Source organism: Nyctereutes procyonoides, unplaced genomic scaffold (genome assembly GCF_905146905.1).
Source record: "Nyctereutes procyonoides isolate TBG_1078 unplaced genomic scaffold, NYPRO_anot_genome, whole genome shotgun sequence".
Classification (NCBI taxonomy): Eukaryota; Metazoa; Chordata; class Mammalia; order Carnivora; family Canidae; genus Nyctereutes; species Nyctereutes procyonoides.
Window position 1 is genome coordinate 111,436,485 of NW_026575125.1, and position 21,426 is coordinate 111,457,910.

Below are 21,426 nucleotides of genomic sequence, written 5' to 3' on the forward strand. Positions count from 1 at the left end.
GCGATGCCCTGTACTTTGTATGGTTTCACATGTCTTTTCTCTCCTTTTCTCTGTTGAAGCTTGTCTGGATAACTGTTCTAGCCCAAGGTAGTTTGGGATCAAGGGTGGGGCTCTGTGCTCATGGAGGAGTCCACTTGAGATTCCCTCTCTCCCTGTCTCTCTGTCCCCTTCCCTGCTTGCACTGTATCTCTCTAAAATAAATAAAATCTTTAAAAAATATGTAGCTATCAAAGAGTTGCTTTCCTATACTTAGTATTGCAGAGGACAAGTCTGGGGCATCCTGACATTTGCAGGCAATGACTGTAGTTTTAATAGATGTATATACAGTTTCTTAAAAATTTACCATTATAACTAAATTTTTAACATGTTGTGTCTTAATGAGGCTATTTTTTTATTATTTTGTCTGACTGATCCTTTCCATGAGTCCCATAGGTCTTGTAGTTGCTGCTGTTTTTAGTTATTTTTTCTTAGATCTGCACAGATTTCTTGGTAGAAATATATTGAAGTGTGCAATACATCCTTCTTTTTTTTAATTTTTTTAAAAGTTTTTTTTTTATTTATTTTTATTTTATTTATTATAGTCACACAGAGAGAGAGGCAAAGACACAGGCAGAGGGAGAAGCAGGCTCCATGCACCGGGGGCCCGACGTGAGATTCGATCCTGGGTCTCCAGGATTGCGCCCTGGGCCAAAGGCAGGCGCCAAACCGGTGCGCCACCCAGGGATCCCCTCCTTCTTTATATATGTACCCATAAATCATGTGTTAAAAACCCATTATTAACATAATGTAATATTTCAAATGTAACTGAAACAGCTCTTTGACAATCTATATTTGTGAATTGTGTTAACGTGTAGAATTCTGATTCCCCGAGCACAAAAAAAAAATTCTCTCAAAAACTATGAAATCAAAATAATGTTTTAATTCAAAAAATCTAAACCAACAGTATAATAAATCATCGCATGAGGAGAGTACTCAAAATATAGATCTTTTTTTGAATTTTTTTAATTTTTATTTATTTATGATAGTCACACACAGAGAGAGAGAGAGAGAGAGGCAGAGACACAGGCAGAGGGAGAAGCAGGCTCCATGCACTGGGAGCCCGACGTGGGATTCGATCCCGGGTCTCCAGGATCACGCCCTGGGCCAAAGGCAGGTGCTAAACCGCCGCGCCACCCAGGGATCCCCCAAAGTATAGATCTTTGATTCTATTGTCTTGCAAGGAGAATTTTAACAAGGAAGATTTTGTTCATTATGTCAGGTCAAGAATATTAACACTACCTTTGTGTTCCTGAGTATTTTCATGAGTCCTTGAAAATTTCACTCAATTATAATTGTTCTAAAATTCAAAAGTCTTAAACTTTTTGAGCATTTTGTCGCGTAGGCAGGTTGAAAAGCAACACTGATCACTTCACTTAGACATGTTTATAGCTGACAAATACCTAAATAAATCAGTGATTCTTCATCATCAAGGAAATGAAAAAGACTGGGAAAAAGTACTTATAATACATATATCTAATAAAGATTATTATCCAGAATACATAAACTACATCTACAACTAAATAATAAAAAGGTAAACAACTCAGTTTAAAGCCATACAAAAATCTGTACACTCTTCACAAAGAAGATAGACAAATGGCCAAAAAGAACATGAAACAAAACAAAACAAAACAAACAAAACAAAAAAAAGAACATGAAACAATGTTCAACAGCATTATCAAAAGGGAATGCCAATTAAAGCCATAAGAGACACCAGTAGAGTTACACTAAAATTGCTAAAATTGAGTAGCCCGGGGGATTCAATGGTTTAGCGCCACCTTCAGCCCAGGGTGTGATCCTGGAGTCCGGGGATGGAGTCCCACATCGGGCTCCCTGCATGGGGCCTGCTTCTCCCTCTGCCTGTGTCTCTGCCTCTCTCTCTCTCTCTCATGAATAAATATATAAAATCTTTAAAAAAAAGAAATGGGTACATTTTATTCTATATAGATTATAATGCAATAAACTTGACATAAAAATTAAAGTAAGAAAATGTTAACCTAAAAATAAAGAATGTAAAACTATAACTATAGTTAGTTTGAGACATTTTCTATTAGCACCAAACAATGGGTCAACAAATCTTCATCTGTGGAAAGAAATGAACGAGTGGACTCTATTACGGAGGCTGAATCTGTGGTAGAGCAGCAGACAAATCTTTGTTTATACCGCCACCTCCATCTGTACCTCTAAGTCATGCTCCCAAGTTGCCTAACAAGCTCTTCAGACTCAAATCGACATGAGATCAGTGTCCATCAATCCTTGTCCCTACTCTAGATCTCCAGCCCGGGCCCCCAGAACACACTCATCAAACAGCTCAGGATTCCTCACTTGCCAATTAAGTCGAAGGAAGTTCTGAAGAATCAGGACACATGCTGTGTATCCTTTGAGATACTGGAAAATAAAGCGTCAGGTAAATGAACAATTTGAGTTCAGGAGGAGTCACAGATATGCTTTTCACAAACCAATTAGTAAACTGCAGTAGGAGAAAACAGAAGTACTGAAATAGCTACACAGCTCAAGGTTTTGCACTTTGGTTTGGTTTGTTTCTCACTTTTACTGATTCCTACTTTGACTCCACATGCTGGGTATTTTTTTGTGTAAACCGGAATCTACAAAAAGTCCTTGCGGATGCTCCAGGAGTCTTCTCACTGCATTTTCTTTCTCGGTGCAGCACTAGTGCCAATTGTAGGCTGCTTCCTATAGGATGAACAAAGATGATTTTCAGGAAAATTAGAGTGGGTGGTAAACTCTGACCTCGGCTACACTGTGGGGTAGCAGCCTAGAGCCCTGCAAAAAAAAAAAAATTACTTTGTTTTTTTTTAGAGAGTAGTGGGGGAGGTCACAGTTGAAAATGTCCCAGGGCTGTACTAAAAAAAAGGAGTCCAATTCTAACTCCTAGAAACAGCCACCTGTTGCTTCCTAACTAGCACTTCTGCGCCCACCTGGGTCCAGGGCTTTTGTTCAGTAAGTAAGTTCCTAAATGGCACTGATTCATGTGTGAGCCCCCATCCCATTCTGTGATTTGCCTGACTCTCAAGAATCTCACTGCCAGAGGCAAGCTTCAAGATCTCGAGGCAAACCTAGGCAAGTCTTGCAGGACACAGGGGATAAGATTTCCTTATGAAGGAGAAACATAAGAAACACGCGCGCAACAGCCACCACTACCAATATTCCAGTGACCCCTGAGGTTCTGAAACAGTTGACCCACATTCTAGGCTTAAAAGTCCAGAATCTTACATTTTTCTATTACAACAAGGCAACATTTGTTCCTTTATCTAGGGTATTTTCTAACATTTTTGTGTTAGAAGAACATGGCAAAGAACAACGTAAGCATAGAAATCATGTTAGTAGTAGGTGGATTTTCACAATGGGAAAGGAGTCTTTGCTTTAAAATTGGATTCATTCCTTGAGCTTCCTTGAAATAGTGAATTTCCTTACCATGTTTAAAAAAGTAGGTATCTCGTGAGCTTCAACACTTAGATTTGCAGACCCATAAACACGGAGAACAAGCTGATAATTGCCAGGGGGAGGCAGGATAGGCAAAATGGGCGAAAGGGACTGGGAGACATAGGCTTCCAGTTATGGGATAAAGAAGTCACAGGGGTGAAAGGCACCACATAGGGACTATGGTCGATGATATTGTAATCACATTGTATGGCCACAGATGGTAGCTACACTTGTGGCGAGCACAGCGCAATGTATAGAGAGGTTGAATCACTATGTCCTATACCTGAAACTAATGTAACATTGTGTGTCAACTATACTCAAATTATTTTTTTTAAAAAACCTTAGATTTGCACGAGCTTTTCAGGAACACACTATGAATCACATTGCATTAGATTTCTATTGCTGCCATAACAAATTAACACACACTTAGTGGCTTCAAACACACAAATGTATTCTCTCATAGTTCTGGAGGTCAGAAGACTGAAATGGGTCTCCCTGGGCTAAAATCAACTTGTGGACAGGGCTGCGTTCCTTCTGGAGCCTCTAGGGAAGAATCCAGTTCCTTACCTTATTCACCTTCTAGAATTCATCTAGATTCCTTCTCTCATGGCTCCTTCTTCCATCTTCAAAGCTCTCTCTTCTGACCTATGTCTATATCCTGACATCTCCTTCTAACACCTTCTTGCCTACCTTTTATAAGGACTTTTGTGTGTATCCGTCCTACTCAAATAATCCAGAATAGTCTCCCCACATCAGGATCCTTAATCACATCTCCAAAGTCCCTTGTGCCATGTAAGGTAACATAGGTGCAGGCTTCTTGGACTAGGATGTGGACGTCTTTCCAAGGCCATTATTCCACTCAGGACACACAGTGCCATGTTATTTTCTATGTCATTTAAAAAAAAACATACTAATAAAGTATTTAATAAAGTTCTATGTCCTTGTTCATGGAGCTGCAGTTTTGGAACAATTGATATTACTTGTCTGTGAGCTGGATTTAGAATAACGGCAATGTCAGAGGAGAGAAAGTCAAAAACATTAAGTTACATTGACCTAAACCTGAATAAGCTGAATCCAGTTAGAATCTTGTTACAAAAGTAACAAAAGTAATTAATCCTATACTAATTTTGTCAAGCTCATGTAAGGTGTTTAGCTTCCATTCCATCTATGGATATAGAACAATGAATAACATGTAGATAATTCTTTTTTGCATGTTTTAGTTACTCAGATAAATTCCCCTGCTGAAAGAATAGGCCGCATTATTTATTCCTTAATAGCAGAGAATCTAAACATATCTTTTAGCTATTTGGAGGTCACTTAGACTTTAAGAAACTGTTCTGTCATTATTGAGTCATAAAACCTAACAGCCCATGAATGCTGCCCGAGTTCAACGCCAAAGGCTAAATAGGATAGAACAATGCATTAATTACAGTCTCTTACCATCAGCAGTTGGTTAGGGGAAACATAGTTATATGGAAACCTCAAAAAATATCAAAAACTAAAACACTTTCATGACAGTAACAGTAAAAACATTTTTAAAATAAAAATTCCTATTCCATATCTCAAACAGCTTCTCTGTTATCAATGTTCCTTGTTCTTTGCTAGTTCTTGTTTTGACATACCTGTAATCATAATATAGATACAAATTTGCCTTTGGCTTTTTATGCTTTACTTAATATATTTTTTTTTCAGGTAACTATGTAATAGTCATAATTTTCATTTTAATGGCTAGTGTATTCCACACCACAGATATAACATTATCTTTAGGATCCTGTTACTGGACACTTATGTTGGTCCCATTTTTTTGGTCCCATTTTTTAATCATTTATGAACACTGCTGTAGTGAACATTTTTGGGTATGTTTTTCTTAGGGAGTGGGGACATTATTTTCTTGGGATAGTTTTTGAAAAGTGTAACAGTGGTAATACGGAATTTTAAAACTGATCATGGGAGGAAGCTTTGTTCCATATTTATACTTAGAGAAAGTCCCACTAGAGAAAGGGAAATTATTTTTTAAAAGTGCTAAAAATATCTTTATTCCAACACTCATACCATGCCTGAAATCATTTTCCTGAGGACAGAGATAAGAATGAAGAATATGCCAAATGCATACAAAGGTTAAATTATACACAGATTATTGTTGATAATGTAGAAAAGATTATATATGTAGGGGAGGAAAACTTTTCCCTTCTAGACCTTTGGCTAGTCTAATAATTAAATTGACATAAGACAGATTAACAGGAGAAAAAAATTTAATTTCATACATATAGGAACTTTGTATAAACATTGAGAGGTTCAATGGCAGGCAGTTGAGGCTTGGATGCTATCCTGAGCTGAGCAGAAAGGGATAGCGGATCTGGGGCTTCAAAGGGAAGGAAGACAGTTCACAGGAAGACGTGAAGAGCAAATGTTTGGTAAACAAATGTTTGTCCTGCCATGCAGACAGTGGGACACAGGGAGTGAAAGAAGTCAATTGGAGAAGGACAAACATTATATGGTCTCATTCATTTGGGGAATATAAAAAATAGTAAAAGGGAACAAAGGGGAAAGGAGAAAAAGTTAGTGGGAAATATCAGAAAGGGAGACAGCACATGAGAGACTCCTAACTCTGGGAAACAAACAAGGGGGGTAGAAAGGGAGGTGGGCGGGGGGGGTGAGGGTGACTGGGTGACGGGCACTGAGGGGGGCACTTGATGGGATGAGTACTGGGTGTTATTCTATATGTTGGCAAATTGAACACCAATAACAATAAATAAATAAATAAATAAATAAATAAATAAATAAATAAATAAATAATTCTTAAAGGCATTTAAGGGGGAGGTAAAAGCTTTTCCTGAATCTTTTGGGCCTTGATTGTTTTCAGCTTCAAATAATCCACATGCCAAAGTGACAGCCTGCCCTGAGCCCCATAATATATATATATATTGAAGAATTGGGGAAGGATAAAAAAAAAAACAGTGAATTTAAAGAGGGCATTACGATGGAGCAAATTATGAAATCACATACACAACTCATATATGTGGCTTCTGTTACATTACACGCTACGTATTTATTTAATTTAACAATTATTACTCCTCTTGTAGGCATTAGTTTTGAAAGAATAGGGCATTAAGTTCTACATATGTTGTTACAAGCTACAAAATTTGAATGGTAATAGAGACATGTTAGAATTTTCAAAGTATATATATCTTAGTGTCAGTAATGGGGTGTAAGGCAAGAAGTAGATTTGGCTTTATCAGATGATGGAAGGAAGGCCATTTCTAATAAATTCTTCATGCTGCTTTTTGATTTTAATTCAAATGTACAAGGAGGAAAGACATTTTCTTAAAACTGGCAGTAAAATACTTCACAAAAGAAGGAAACCACGGGTTAAAGGTTCCACGGAGTGGGAGAACCACTGCAATACATTGAAGCCTTTTCTAGTCTTAATTTCCTTTCATTATGTAGCTGGACATTGTTTACCTAAGGAATTCCCAATCAAATGGAACTACACTTCGAAGCAAGAAATATGACCAATATATACCAAAGATTAAAAGGTGTATTGCCTGTTCAATAATGTGAGAGAAGTAAAAATTCACGCTAATGAGAAAGATGGTTGGCTGCTTTTACATGCGAGACTATCTTCCAGTAGAGTAGCTCTCTGTGACTACAAAGAGTGAATCCACCAGAGAATTCCTGATGCAGCAACCTTTGCTTAATAAAAGAGAATACTGATGTATTCAAACTTTAAAATGCACTGGCTGAAGATGCCATCATATAGCACTGAGAAGAAAAGTGGCAAACTGGAATTTCTGCTATGAGCTATAGAAGGGATAGTAATGATCAATTTCCTGAAAGGAGAATCTTTAGGATATGAGGAGTTACTGCTGATTTGTAAAGAACTTACACCAAGTGGCATGATAAGCTTGGTGAACAACATTAAGCTTTGCTTACGAAACCAACTTGTTGTTAACGTAACTTCATTTCTATATTTCCATTCGTATTTTAAGCATAGAGACTTTCATTCATCCCTTCATTTATTCTCTCATTTGTTCATTCAAAGTATTACGGGCCCAAGTCTGTGATTATATCAGTGACCAGGATAAACATAAAATCCATGCTCTATGCAGCTGACCTCTAATGGGTATCTTTTTATGGTACATATTTTTTTCCTAATACAAAGCATCAAAAGGGCCCATTATTATTGGTGACACAGGAAAAACAACATCATGGTATAACTGTCAAGTGAAGTTGCAGGGACTTATTCTAGAATTACATGGAACAATATAACAAACAGCGGTATATTTCAATGAATATGAGATAAGGAAGAAATAATGCATGCTCAGAAAAGTGTTAGAATTGACACCAGTTTTGTTTTTTAAGATGTCTGAGAGAGGTCTGTTATGCAATTCACCTTCTGTTTGGGGTGGGCTCAACCAGAAGAAAGAGGTTTTATATGCCTTCCTTTGCCACTAGGTCCTCTTCAGTCTGTGGACCCTCATAACCGTAGCACTGGTGGCCAAACAGAGAAAGGCATTAGGCAATAGGTAATCTGGTTTATTTCCATATCCCCTAGATTCCCAAGCTATGCCTGGCCACGTCGCTCGGAGGAAGAATGGAAAATGAATGCAGGGCTACACCAACTGTATCTTTTTTCTTAAGATTTTATTTATTCATTCATGAGAGACAGAGAGAGAGAGGCAGAGGGAGAAGAAGGCTCCCTGCAGGAAGCCCAATGCGGGACTCGATCCCAGGACCCTGGGATCACACCCTGAGCCGAGGGCAGACGCTCAACCGCTGAGCCCCCCTGGCGTCCCAACACCAACTGTATCTTGCATCAGGCTTCCTCTCCAAAGACAAACTTGGATAATCCTGGGAGTGCAGACACGTATAATTGACCTCCAACTGGCTGAGTTGGCATCATTGGGAAAACTCTCTTCAGAGGCTGAAACATGTAGCCAGCCCAAATGAGGGGCATGAAGTGAGTTAATCCACCTTGGCAGAGACAGATGGCCTCACTTTGAGGGTCTTTTAAAACAATGAATGCTTTTGAGAGGGAGCACGGTGTGCTCACTTTGGCATTTTGATTATTTTGAATTAAAGTTACTTGAGAAACAGCCAGTGCAGGAAGGACACTCTGACCCTCCTTTGCTCCCCTGAAAGCAGGAAATAAATCTCCCATGTGTAGGTATTCTCTCTGTATCAGGAGGGTACAAGGCTTCCTTATCACCAGAGACCGGGAATTAAGGCTGGAGAAGGCTACATAAACAACCTTGCTACTTTTTCCACTAATTTACTATCGCAAGCTTACACCCCTTTGTCTTGTCAATTCTTTACAAATGTATTGTTTCCTTATTAAAAAGGCATAAAAGCTGCCTGCTTTCGTCACTTACTTGAGCCTCGTATGTTTGGGGCTCCTGTACGTGAGAAATTAAATTTGTTTTTCTCCAGTTAATCTGTTTTATATCAATTTAATTATTAGAGCAGCCAAAGAACCTAGAGGGGGAGAAGGAAAAAGTTTTCCTCCCCTACACTTTGCATATGGGCTGCAAAGGAAGACAACCACTTTCTACATAGCTGAAGTGCCCTTTTTTTACAGCCAATGCAATCAGCTTAAATATTAAGTTAAAATATTAAGTTTAGATACTCTCCTCTGCCCATGCTTCAAAGAGTAAATGCAACACTAGCCATTATTGCGTCATCTTTAAAGAGACACTTTGTAATGATTAAGCTCATTACCTTTGAATATTTAATTTCTGCCGATACACAACTAAATAATTGTTTAAAATATCGGAGTCCTTGGAGGTTCTAGCAGGGGAGCACAGCTACTCGTATACCCTTGACCGAAGAATGGTCCTCCTCTATTGGGGATGGTCGTCCTCTTTGACCAAGCACGCAGCTTCGAGAGGGACACACATGGAGTGGCGAGGGAGGAAGGGGACACCTACCTAGTCAAAGAAGATGTGGTCTATGTCTACAATGGAATATTCCTCAGCCATCAAAAACAACGAATACACACCATTTGCTTCAACGTGGATGGACCTGGAGGGTATTATGCTGAGTGAAGTAAGTCAGAGTTCAAACATTATAAGATTTCATTCATTTGGGGAATATAATAAATAGTGAAAGGGATTATAGGGGAAAGGAGAGAAAATGAGTGGGAAAAATCAGAGAGGGTGACAACACATGAGAGACTCCTAACTCTGGGAAATGAACAAAGGGCAGTGGAAGGGGAGGTGGGTGGGGGGATGGGGCGACTGGGTGATGGGCACTGAGGGGGGCACTTGTCGGGATGAGCATTGGGTGTTATGCTATATGTTGGCAAATCAAACTCCAAATAAAAATATATAAAAAAATAAAAATAATAAAATTTTGTAGTCAAGCCTACCAAGACTATTAAAAATCCACCAAACTATCACCCAGAAAACATTACAAAGTTTCCAGTCAGGAACCAAACAGACATTAGAGGATTTTCCAGTATCCCCTTGGATACCTTCCCAGTATGGCAGAAAATAATCAGTTTATCAATAGCCAGGTCAAATTCCACTTGACTTTTGCCATTTGAAGTTGAATATTCACCTGTCCACATGGACTTTTCCTAACCTACACAGATAATCACTGAAAATATTATGTATTAGCAGAATTCTCATCACTTAAAAGACAAGGCTCTGAATGTTAGTCCTTAAACTTGTCAGTTACTTATTTTTTGTTTTTGAAAAATAAATACAAATATCAATCAAATGACACCTGTTTGACAGAGGAAGTGATGTCTGTTATTTTTGGCCTAAATGGCCAATGCAGGCTGTTCTGTAAAACTCTGGATCTCTTTATAGTCAATGAATAATGGTTATTACATTGTGTATGGTTCCTTTAAATGATCCATGCTCATTGGTCCCTGGAGACTTAGAGACCAATTAGCACATAGCTTCTTTTCAGATATATTGATCATCTGAGAACAGATATCACAGACCTCCTGAAAGATTAAAAAGTTTTGTGTGACTTGTAAACTGTGGTAAAAATAAACACTTTGGTTGACATATCTGTATGTTACTTAAAGCAGTCTATGTTTGTTTCCTCTGCTGGAACGGCTTGACTTTTTTTGTCACAATGAACCGGAGTTGGGCTTTTTCCTCCTACAAAGTTCTAAAACACAGTATGAACAATCTTAGCTATTTATAAATGAACCAACTTCAGCCTCTCCATTTTTCACTATTATCTATTTCCTCAGAGTCTTCTGCCCTTGGAAATTCTGAACACTTGCAAGTCCTTGATGCAGTAGACGTTTTTATTTGGCCCGCCTTTAGGAGAGTACCTGTGCTACTTTCTGCGCTAAAATCTAATCCGTCCAATGTCAGCCCAAATACCTCCTCCAAAAGCATTACCCTGGTTCTTAAAGGACTATTTTATTTATTTATTTTTTAATGTATTTAATCATGAGAGACACAGAAAGAGAGGCAGAGACATAGGCAGAGGGAGAGGCAGGCTCCCTGCAGGGAGCCTGATGTGGGACTCGATCCCAGCACCCTGGGATCACAACCTGAGCTGAAGGCAGATGCTCAACCACTGAGCCACCCAGGTATCCCTTAAAGGAACATTTTAATGTTCACTGATATTTTAATGCATAATTTAAGAGAAAACTAAGAAAATCATGCAGTTTCTCCTCTATCATAAATGATAAATACTGCAATTTAAAAGTAAATACATACATAAAGATTATTCATGGTATAGTAACAAGCTTTTTTTTTCTTACAAAACCCAACAGAAATAATACAGTTTGGGGTCATGTCACCATTATTAGGACCTAGGGTGTGCATTTTTCTTAGTCTGTAGTAAATATCTCTAATTGCCAGCAGGAGACATCTACTTGAATATTTTCTCCTTTCAATCCAGATCAAGTGTGTCCAAATGTCTACTCTTCATCTTCCCAGGAAATCTGTTCACCTTTACCACCTTCCTACGTTTGTCACTGCCATCTTTAACCTTTCATTAGTTCTAGTACCAAACCTTAGAGCCTTCTCTGTATCCTTTCTTGCCCTCATCCTCTGCAACCTTCGGGTGCCTTGTCAGTCCTTCCAGTGTATGCCTTTTATATCTGTTCACTGCTCCACCCTAGTCCGAGTCCTTGTCATCTCACACTTGGACAAATACAACTGATGCTTCCTGGCTTTAGAAGCTCTCAAGTTCCTTTTGCCCCAATTCATCTTAGACATTGCTGCCAGAATAATTCCTTTGAGACATAAATCTCACAGAAACACTTTTCTATTCAAAACATCCAGTGTTTCTTTTTTTTAATTTAAATTCAATTAGCCAACATATAGAACACCATCAGTCTCGGATGGAGTGTTCAACAATTTATCAGTTGCATATAACATCCAGTGCTCATCACATCACATGCCTTCCTTAATGCCCATCACCCACTCCCCTCCCCTCCAGCAACCCTCAGTTTGTTTCCTAGAGTTGAGTGCCTCTCATGGTTTGTCGCCCTCTCTGATGACTTCCCATTCAGTTTTCCAATCTTCCCCCTATAATCTTCTGTGCTGTTTCTTATATTCCTCATATGAGTGAAACCATATGATAATTGTCTTGTTTCTCTCAGCATAATATCCTCTAGTACCATGCACATTGATGTAAATGGTAGATATTCATCCTTTCTGATGGCTGAGTAATATTTCATTATCTATATCTATATCTATATCTATCTCCATCCAGTGGTTCTTTAATGACCTCTTTGATATAGCTAAAATACTATGACATGTGGAATTTGTTCAACCTCCTCAGACTGACTTCCAAGGTTTTGCCTGTGCTGGCCTGACCTTGCCTCTGTACTCTCATCCCACTATTCCATAACAGGAACCTAGATCTCCCAACAAGGTACCTCTTCACTGCCCACCAACACCATAATCATTCCTAACTACAAGCTTTTCTTTATGCTTTATCTGGCTGTGTCCCCTGCCAGCCAGTGTTCTTTTATTTTTTTTAAAGATTTTATTTATTTATTCATGATAGTCACACAGAGAGAGACAGAGAGGCAGAGACACAGGCAGAGGGAGAAGCAGGCTCCATGCAGGGAGCCTGACGTGGGATTCGATCCCGGGTCTCCAGGATCACACCCCGGGCCAAAGGCAGGCGCCAAACCGCTGCGCCACCCAGGGATTCCCCCCAGCCAGTGTTCTTTAAAGTGTCATCCAAAGGTCACCTGTATCAGAATCATCTGAGACGCCTGCAAATCATGCAGATTCCTGAGCCTATAGCTCAGACCTATTGTAGTTGGAGACTTAGAATATGCATGCTTATGAGCTTTCCAGGTGATTCTGCTACAGGCTAAATTGCAAGCTCTTTCAAGTCCAGGACATGTGGAATTCTATTCTTAGTCTCCTCCGTCTGTGATGGACCGCCTGGCACACATTGGGAAGTGAATTTTTTTTTTAAATGGGTGAATTTACTTCAATAGAATATCCTAAATAGGAAAGTCTCTTCAAATGTCAGATGTCTGGCATGGGGATGAAATTGTTTCTTTCCTTTGCTCTCCAATGGTGTCCTAGCTTTTGGTTAAAATCAGGTACGGCCACTCAAGTCTAGTTTCCACTTGTACAATTGAAAACTTCATAGCAGACACCAGATGGACTCAAATGTAGGCAGGGTATCTGTCTAGCAAGCATGGAGACACAGCTCCTGTTGCAAGCTCTTTCAAGTCATTATAAAGAAAAAAGTTAGAAAGTGAAGGCTAGTGGCAGGCTCACCACAAAGTAAGTATGTTCTTCTGACTGACAACAAAATAAAGCCCAGGAAGTTGTCAAATTCACAGCCAGAGATAATGGAAAACTTGATAGGCTGGTGAAGAAGCATGGCATATATGGTTTCTGGTCAGAAAGAATAAACAACCACCACTGAACAAAACAAAGCATCTTCCTCTGACAGCTGCTCATTCAACAATGGAAATACTCTGGTTAATGTCAAAACCTGGGTGAAGCACCACAAAAGGTGAAAATGAAAATAAAGAAAGAAAATAATATATCCATACGGCGATTCCATCAGGAGATAACACTGAAGGTTACAATCCTTTGAAAAAGCCACTAGTTTTTGAAAACGTAATATATGCACATGCACATGATTATAGTAAATCATAGTGGGACCTCTGGGTTGGTTAGTTGGTTAATTTGCCAACTCTTGGTTTTTGTTCAGGTCGTGATCCCAGGGTCCTGGGATCAAGCCTTGAGTCAGGCTCCATGCTCAGCAAGGAGTCGGCTTGAGGATTATCTCTCTGCTCCTTCCCCATGCTCTTTCTCTCTCTCTTTAAAATAAACACATAAATCTTTAAAACTATATTTAAGATGAATATATGATTCTCCCTCTCATGTGCCTTGCATTTTATATGGAGGTTCAGATTATTAAATAATTGGTTCTTTAACATGTCGTACATATTTCAACCCTTAAGTGCTACTACTCATCTATAACATATATTGAGCTCTCACTGTATACCGGGAAGAATATTAATGTAACTTAATTCTCACAGCAATCCCATTTTTTTTTTTTACAGAAAGAATGGCCAAAGGCTATAGGCTCTGAGGCTCTAGCTACCCTAAGATCGAGGAGAGCAATATCTTGGCCTTCCAGTAACACCTGTGTGCACTGGCCAGACTAGTTGACAAGCTCTGCAACTTGCCCAAAGGCCCATGGTTAGTAGAGTGGGACATGAATCTGAAACTAGGTTTGTTAGATGTTGAATCTCTTATGTTTTTTATTTTTTTAAATAAATTTATTTTTATTGGTGTTCAATTTACCAACATACAGAGTAACACCCAGTGCTCATCCCATCAAGTGCCCCCCTCAGTGCCCGTCACCCAACATTGAATCTCTTAACTATGTTAGTCTGACTTTCATCACCAAACTTTTAGTTGCAGATCCTGTGCACTGGGGGCCACTTTAAATGCCATGAAACAACAGAATTGTGTAAAAACATGCAGGCAGTAATCATTTCCTTTTAGTTCTTGAAAATGTAATTCTATAAATAATTATTTATATCTCTGTGCCACTAAGCCTTATAATATGGATTTTGTTACTTCTCTACCTAAATAAGTACTCCAGGCAAGAAGAAATCCTATAAAATGGAATTTATACAAGCAAGTTCTAATAGTTTCATGAAAGATTTGGAAGTGAGAGCTATTGTCTTGAGTCTTTTAAAAATTGTTGAAAATACAACCTGGAAAAAATTATTTTTCTTTCCATATACTTTCCTTGTTCATGACTATAAATTGGTAAATTATCTCATTTCTGAAGGCTGAAATTGTTCAGGTAAGTATTTACCTATTGGAAATATTTGCCTTTGGTTTAGCAAATAAAACCACTAACTTGAGTTTTGAAATAAATAAAAGTTGAACAGTCATTCAGAATATTGATTTCATTGTTTTTAATTCAGAAAGCAAAAATTGGTACTAAAGCCCAGATGCTGTTTCCAGGATTTAACTACTTTTAAAATGTTACTAGAAAGGTAAAGGGTCACTTTTCTGTTTTTTTTTTCCTTTATATAAAATGTAATTCTGAGAATACTTAGCACTTTTATTTTTAGGATATTATTTCACCTGGAGGTGTCTGGGTGGCTCAATTGGTTAAACATTCAACTCTTGATTTTGGCTCAGGTCATGATCCTAGGGTCCTGGGATGGAGCCCTGTGTTGGGCTCCCTGCTCCATGGGGAGCCTGCTTCTCCCTCTCCCTCTGCCACTCCCCCTGGTTGCGCTCTCTCTCTCTCTCTCTCTCTCTCTCTCTGTCATATATATATATATATATATATATATATATATTTGTATGTGTATGTTTTCAACTGTATTTGGCACCCTTCACCAAATGATTCCCCACTTCTCATTAGTGAAAAAGCAAAAGATAATGCTGTTTAAATGATTGAATGAAGAACACTGATCATCTTACAAGCTGATAAACAATGCAAACAAACAAAACTCAAAAAGTACAATTTCTGTAATGCAGCAGCTAAAACTGTATAGAGCAAAAAAACACCTCAAAGTGAATGTAATTATTTTTTTGAAAATTTTCTTTATTTATTCATGAGAGAGACACAGAGAGAGAGAGAGAGAGAGAGGCGGAGACACAGGCAGAGGGAGAAGCAGGCTCCACGCAGAGAGCCGATGTGGGAATCGATCCTGGGACTCCAGGATCAGGCCCTGGGCCGAAGGCAGGCACCAAACCACTGAGCCACCTGGGCTGCCCGAATGTAATTATTAATTTTATAATCATGTGAGTAAAACCATATATTTCAAGTGGCTATAAAATCTTAATTTACAAAATTTAAGTTAAATATAATACATCGAAAATTTGCTAATGTAGTAATGACACACTATGACGTTTGCATATATTTCAAATATATTGCATATATTTCAGTGTTTCCTTAAATTTTTCTCTTCATACCAGGCCATCATTAAAAATACACTTTTCCATGTTCCATTCCTCAGGACATCCATAAGTACATATATGTAAGATGAGAGCAAGCTTTGAGTGGAAACTGCAGAGGGATAAAGTCCTGTATCAACCTAATTCAGTCTCTATCAGGGTTTCTCAGCACTACTGATATTTGAAATAAAGGGAACAGAATTTGCCACCCCCAAATATTTATTTTTGGCATAAGGATTATTAAAATATTTTTTAAGAATGAGTAGACATAGGAAAAGCTCTGAAAACTGAGAAGTTACTCTTTTGTAAGGAACATTTACATTTATAAACAAATCTCTATTTGTAAGAGTATTTCCCTTTTTATACCAGGAAGAGGATGACCAAATCTCTAGAAACTCTTACCAATGAAGAAGGTAACACCTAAATCTGCATAACAACCTGACCTCTCTTCACTGTGCTTTTTCTGAGAGTTTCCCGTAACTGGCTCACCCACGCCTACCATCTTCTTTTTTTCTTTTTTTATCTGAATATAATTGAAATACAATGCTACATCAGTTTCAGTTATACAGTGGAGTGCTCCCAACATCTTCTTTTTCTTTAGCTGGAGATAGTTTTTAAGGTGGTGGCTTGGGCCATTTCAGGGAGTTACTCAGTTTTCCTGGGTCTCTCCTCTGTATACAAGAGGTATGCATGTAATTAAACTTCAGTTTGTTGTTCTCTTTTTAATTTGTCTTTTATTATAGGGGTGGGAGTGTGTGTGTGTGGGGGGGGCTCTCCGCCAAGAACCTAAGGGTAGAGGGAATTTATTTCCTCCCTCACAGGTCCAGATGATTTCTTGTGAGGGCTTGCCCTGTTGGGTGTTTAGCAGAATCTGTGATATCTATCTAGCACCTACTCAGTAGATGCCAGTAGCAACTTTCTCCGGGTTGTGATAACCAGAAACGTCCCCAGACATTGCCAATTGTCCCCTAGGGAACAAAACTGTCCCTAGTTGAGAAATCCATATTTGAGATGAGACCCTTCTACGTCTTTAACTAGTGGGGAAGGAAAATCAAGTTTCAAACTTTATACAGATTAAGCTTAGACCACCAAAAATTAGGGTGGAAACTGAGAAGGAATGATGAGTGTATTTTTTTTTCCTAACTTGATCTAAGAATAGTAAACAAAAACAGGAACTTTTCAGAACTAAGCAGATTTAAAAATATCTGTGAAGACTTCAAAACACAACTGATCATAGCCCATAAGGTCATTTGCAGACAGGCCTGTACATGTATCTTAGTGACTGCACCAGGGTATGTGCTGTGCAATGGGTATCCAGAGGGCAAGGTGACTAGGAGAAAAACTGGAAGTAGGAAATCAGACTGCAAATAAAATACAAGTCAGGACAGCAGTGAGGTAGAAATGTAGAAAAGCACATAGAAATCAAATGTAAGAAATTGTTTACAGACACAGAGTCATCATACAGGACATCCCCAGAAACAGAAAATGAAGCAAGGCTGGGGGCAAATCATACACATGAACCGAACAACAAGAGAGGGCACCCATACTGACACAGCCCAGGATTGCTTTCCTCATCTCAATTTGTTTATTTCTCCTCCCTTGGAGAGAGTCATCACTAGTCAACCTGGCCTAGAAACCTGCATGTGGTGACCACCTTTCTGGGTCAGCAGCATAGGATCAGACTCACTTGTTTGGCAAAGGCATTTCCATGACACTCTAGCAACAGATAGCAAGTTAATAGATTGTGTCTGCCTGACACTACTGGTTTCCATCTCATTGTTGAAATGATTGCTGCTGTTTTTCAATAGGGACTGTGGGCAGACATTCAGACTGGAAATATGATTGATTGTGTTTGTATCTGCTCTCTCATTTTCCAAGTGAATTTCAAAAACTTACATGAGAAACCCCAGAACATCTCTTTGATGTGCTGTAAGGCCCTGATGAGTACATTTAAACAGTGTCAGAAGTCATACTTTTTTCACTTGTGAATTTCTCTATTTTTGTCTTTATAGCACTTTTTAGCATCTGAAGTTTGTTTGTCCTTGTTTCTTGCGTCTCCTGCACAAAAATATGAGTTCTATGAATGCTGAGACCTTGTTGTCTTGTTCACAGCCAAGTCCCTAGCACCTACAACAGAGCTTGGCATGTAGTAGTCATTCAGTAAATGTTTGTTGAATGAATAAATTAATGAATGAATGGGCAATAAACAACTGGAGAAACATTCCTACTCAAGTAAGAAGTCCTTTTGAAAATTTTAATCTCACATTATTGTACCTACCCAGAAATACCACATTAACTGCAGATATTGTCACTCAACCCCCTCTGTTTTGGAGGTGTCAGTGACTGTCAATGGAGGCTCTGAGGACTTCTTGATGAACCGCAGAGGAGGAAATCACTCTGATCTCTTCGATCTTGACACCAGCCATTAAAGACTGCATATCAGCCTGAGAACTAGAAGTAGCATTAGTGATTTTGGGTTAAAAGACAGACCACAGAGCAAGGAAAGTAATGAGGAGTTGTGTTTTCACCTGAACTCCATATAATTAAATATTGACCTCTAGCTGTATCTAAATATGAAATAGAAACATTTGAATTCAGATATGGCTGTGGAGTCCTACTGATACCAGATACGATGCATGGAATTAACACCTCTTACGGAACAAATCATTGCACTAATTAGATCCCAGGAGCCAATACCTGCAACAACAAACAGAGAATAGTAGATGGGATACCATATGCATGACCAGCTCAGTGAATGAATAAACACTGGTAGTTCAGTATCTAGTCCCAGTCCAGACTCTGCATAGTAAATACTCTAGATCGGAGAATCTGTAGTAGGCCACCCAGTTAAAGCCTTGTAAAAGTAAAGTGAATGGGTTGTGTAAGGGAAAAAATGCAACCAAAATATTGGTATTTTGAAAGAAGAATTTACAGCTTGGCAAGGCAAGTTTTGAAAATTCTGTTTTGTTGAAAGGAAGAGAGCTAGCGCAGCCTTTAGAATAGCTTCCCGTGACTAAGGAGATCACAGAATGCAAAAGATTCAACATAGTTTTTTGAAAATAATGCTATTTGAGGGGCACACTGCTCTAGTTTGCTCAGTTTTGCTTTTATGTATAGGTTTTACTTTTAATGAATCCAAACAATAGTTATTTTTCTTAATGGAGAAGCATTTTAGGAAAGTTCTTTGAATTGCTAGAATCACTATACAAGCTTAGACTATTTCTGATTCAAAGAACAAACTATTTGGTTTAAAATATAATGGATGATGGGGCAATATGAATTCAAGATCTCTTTGGAGTTTAAGATGCATTAAGTAGAACCAGAGTAGAGAGTGTCAATAAAAGATATTATCATTCTCATTCTTAGAAAGAACAATGACTTTAACACACATGCTAATATAAAGACAATGAAGAAGAGAGGAAGAGAGTTTCAAATAGATCTTTTTTTTTTTTTCAAATAGAAGATCTGCATACAGGGACACCTGAGTGGGTCAGTGTTTGGGCGCCTGCCTTCGGCCCACGGCATAATCCGGGAGTCCTGGGATCGAGTCTTGCGTTGGCTCCCTGCGTGGAACCTGCTTCTCTCTCTGCCTGTGTCTCTGCCTCTCTCTCTCTCTCTGTGTCTCTCATGAATAAATAAATAAAATCTTAAAAAAGAATAAAGAAGATCTGCATACAAATAATGTAATTTATTCAGAGCTCACTAGATACTCTGCTTCTTACAAGGGCATGATGCAAAAATGGTCTGGGCATCCTTTCTTGGCTAACAAAAATGTATATGACTACACATGAGTAGGCTTGGAAACTGGCTTCACTATTCTCTACCTTACATGTATAAGTGAGATTCCAACATGGATTCATCATTAATATCTTAGCAGTTTGGTACCAATCTGTGCATCAGCACATTATTAAAATCTCCAAAAAAGTGGCACAATGTCTTAGTCATAAATAGTAAAGTAAGTAAAATAATCTTTTTCCAAGGAAAAGGAAGAACTTAGGTACTGCAAGTCAGTGCTCAAGTGTTTTGGGGTAAGTTATGCTTAAACTAGATTTCTTCATTTGTAAGTAGTCACCTCTCATTTATACATCATAAGAATAAGCACTGGCAAAAATAGGAGAGACTGGATTATAAAGCCATGACTCAACAAAGGAACTCACAAACTACAGACTCAGCGATCTACTCTCCATTTCTTTTGCACTCATGTTTAAATGTATTAAGGTCATCAGTTAATTCAAGGGCAGAGAAATGCCAGGTTCTTACCACAGTGTCAAGTGCTCATGAATGTGGAAATCATTATATTTTACTATAAGAGTAAGATTTTTTTTTTAATTTCAGAAGTAGATGTACAAACCCAAGTGGTCTGAAATAAGCCTGATGTGGGAAAAACAGTTTAGAGGAAGGCATGACCATAACATTGCTCTTCCTATCCTTTGGAGAATTTCTCCTTGAATTTTCTTGTTGCCTTCCTTAAGTTCCTTTAGTAATAATGTAGTAAAGATTGCTACGCAATATTACTTTTTCTTTTCCTTAATAGCAGAACTTCGAACTTGTTTGGTTTGTCAATATGCTTAACCAAACAACTGTATTTCTGAACCTCGCTTGCTGTGAGAACAAAGGAGAAGACTAAGATTTGGCCAGTGTAATGTAAATGAAAGTGTTGTGTGCAACATTCAGGAAGGTTCCTTAAAGATAACTCACTCAATTGCCTAATCTCTCTTCTTCTAATGCATGGAACACAGATACAATGGCTAGAGTTTCAGCATCCATCTTAGACCATATTAGGAGGGTGGGACAGAAAAATGGAAGGAATTTCAATCCCTGGAGACTTTAAAATTGTACTACTAGCCCTGGATGTCTAGTCCTGAAAATATTTTAGACAAGAGAAAAATTAACTTTCCTATTGCTTAAATCAGTGGCACTTTGGACTTTTTGTGTTAGGCAGCTGAATCAAATTCTAATTGATATAAAACACAAAAAGAATTCCCCCAAAGTTAAAACAGTGAAGGAAATAGGGAAAAGCAGATACAAGGTATTAAAGAAGTAAATGGGAGAATTTGTTATCCAAAAATGTCTCTTGGGCAGCCCGGGTGGCTCAGTGGCTTAGCGCCGCCTTCAGCTCAGGGCATGATCCTGGATACTTGGGATGAGTCCCAAGTCGGGCTCCCCGCATGGAGCCTGGTTCCCCCTCTGCCTGTGTCTCTGTCTCTGTCTCTGTCTCTCTCTCTCTCTGTGTGTGTGTGTGTCTCTCATGAATAAATAAATAAAATCTTTAAAAAATGTCTCTTTGGCATAAAGATTATTTATGCTGATTATTTTTTTAAAAATAGCAGACATGAGAGAAGTTCTAAAAAGCAAGTAAAAGTTAATTACCCTTTTGTAAGAGTAATTTCGATTTATAAAGGTGTTGGGGACAAAAAATTTTCCTCTACATTCAAGATTCTTCTAGCTGGTCTAGAATCAATTGGCATAATACAGATTAACAGGAGGAAAAAAAAAACAAAGTTTACTTTCATGCACACAGAGGCCCAATAGTAAAATTGAGACCTAAAGAAATGACCAAGGCAGG

General features: G+C 38.5%; 1 long non-coding RNA gene across 1 annotated transcript; it reads left to right on the top strand.

The window, feature by feature from the left end:
- Positions 1-9,274: 9,274 nt before the first annotated feature.
- On the top strand, positions 9,275-19,438 carry LOC129517536 (uncharacterized). Its single transcript, XR_008666068.1, has 3 exons — positions 9,275-9,525; positions 13,997-14,135; positions 19,321-19,438. It is a non-coding gene; the product is annotated as an uncharacterized LOC129517536 (long non-coding RNA).
- The last annotated feature ends 1,988 nt before the right edge of the window (positions 19,439-21,426 follow it).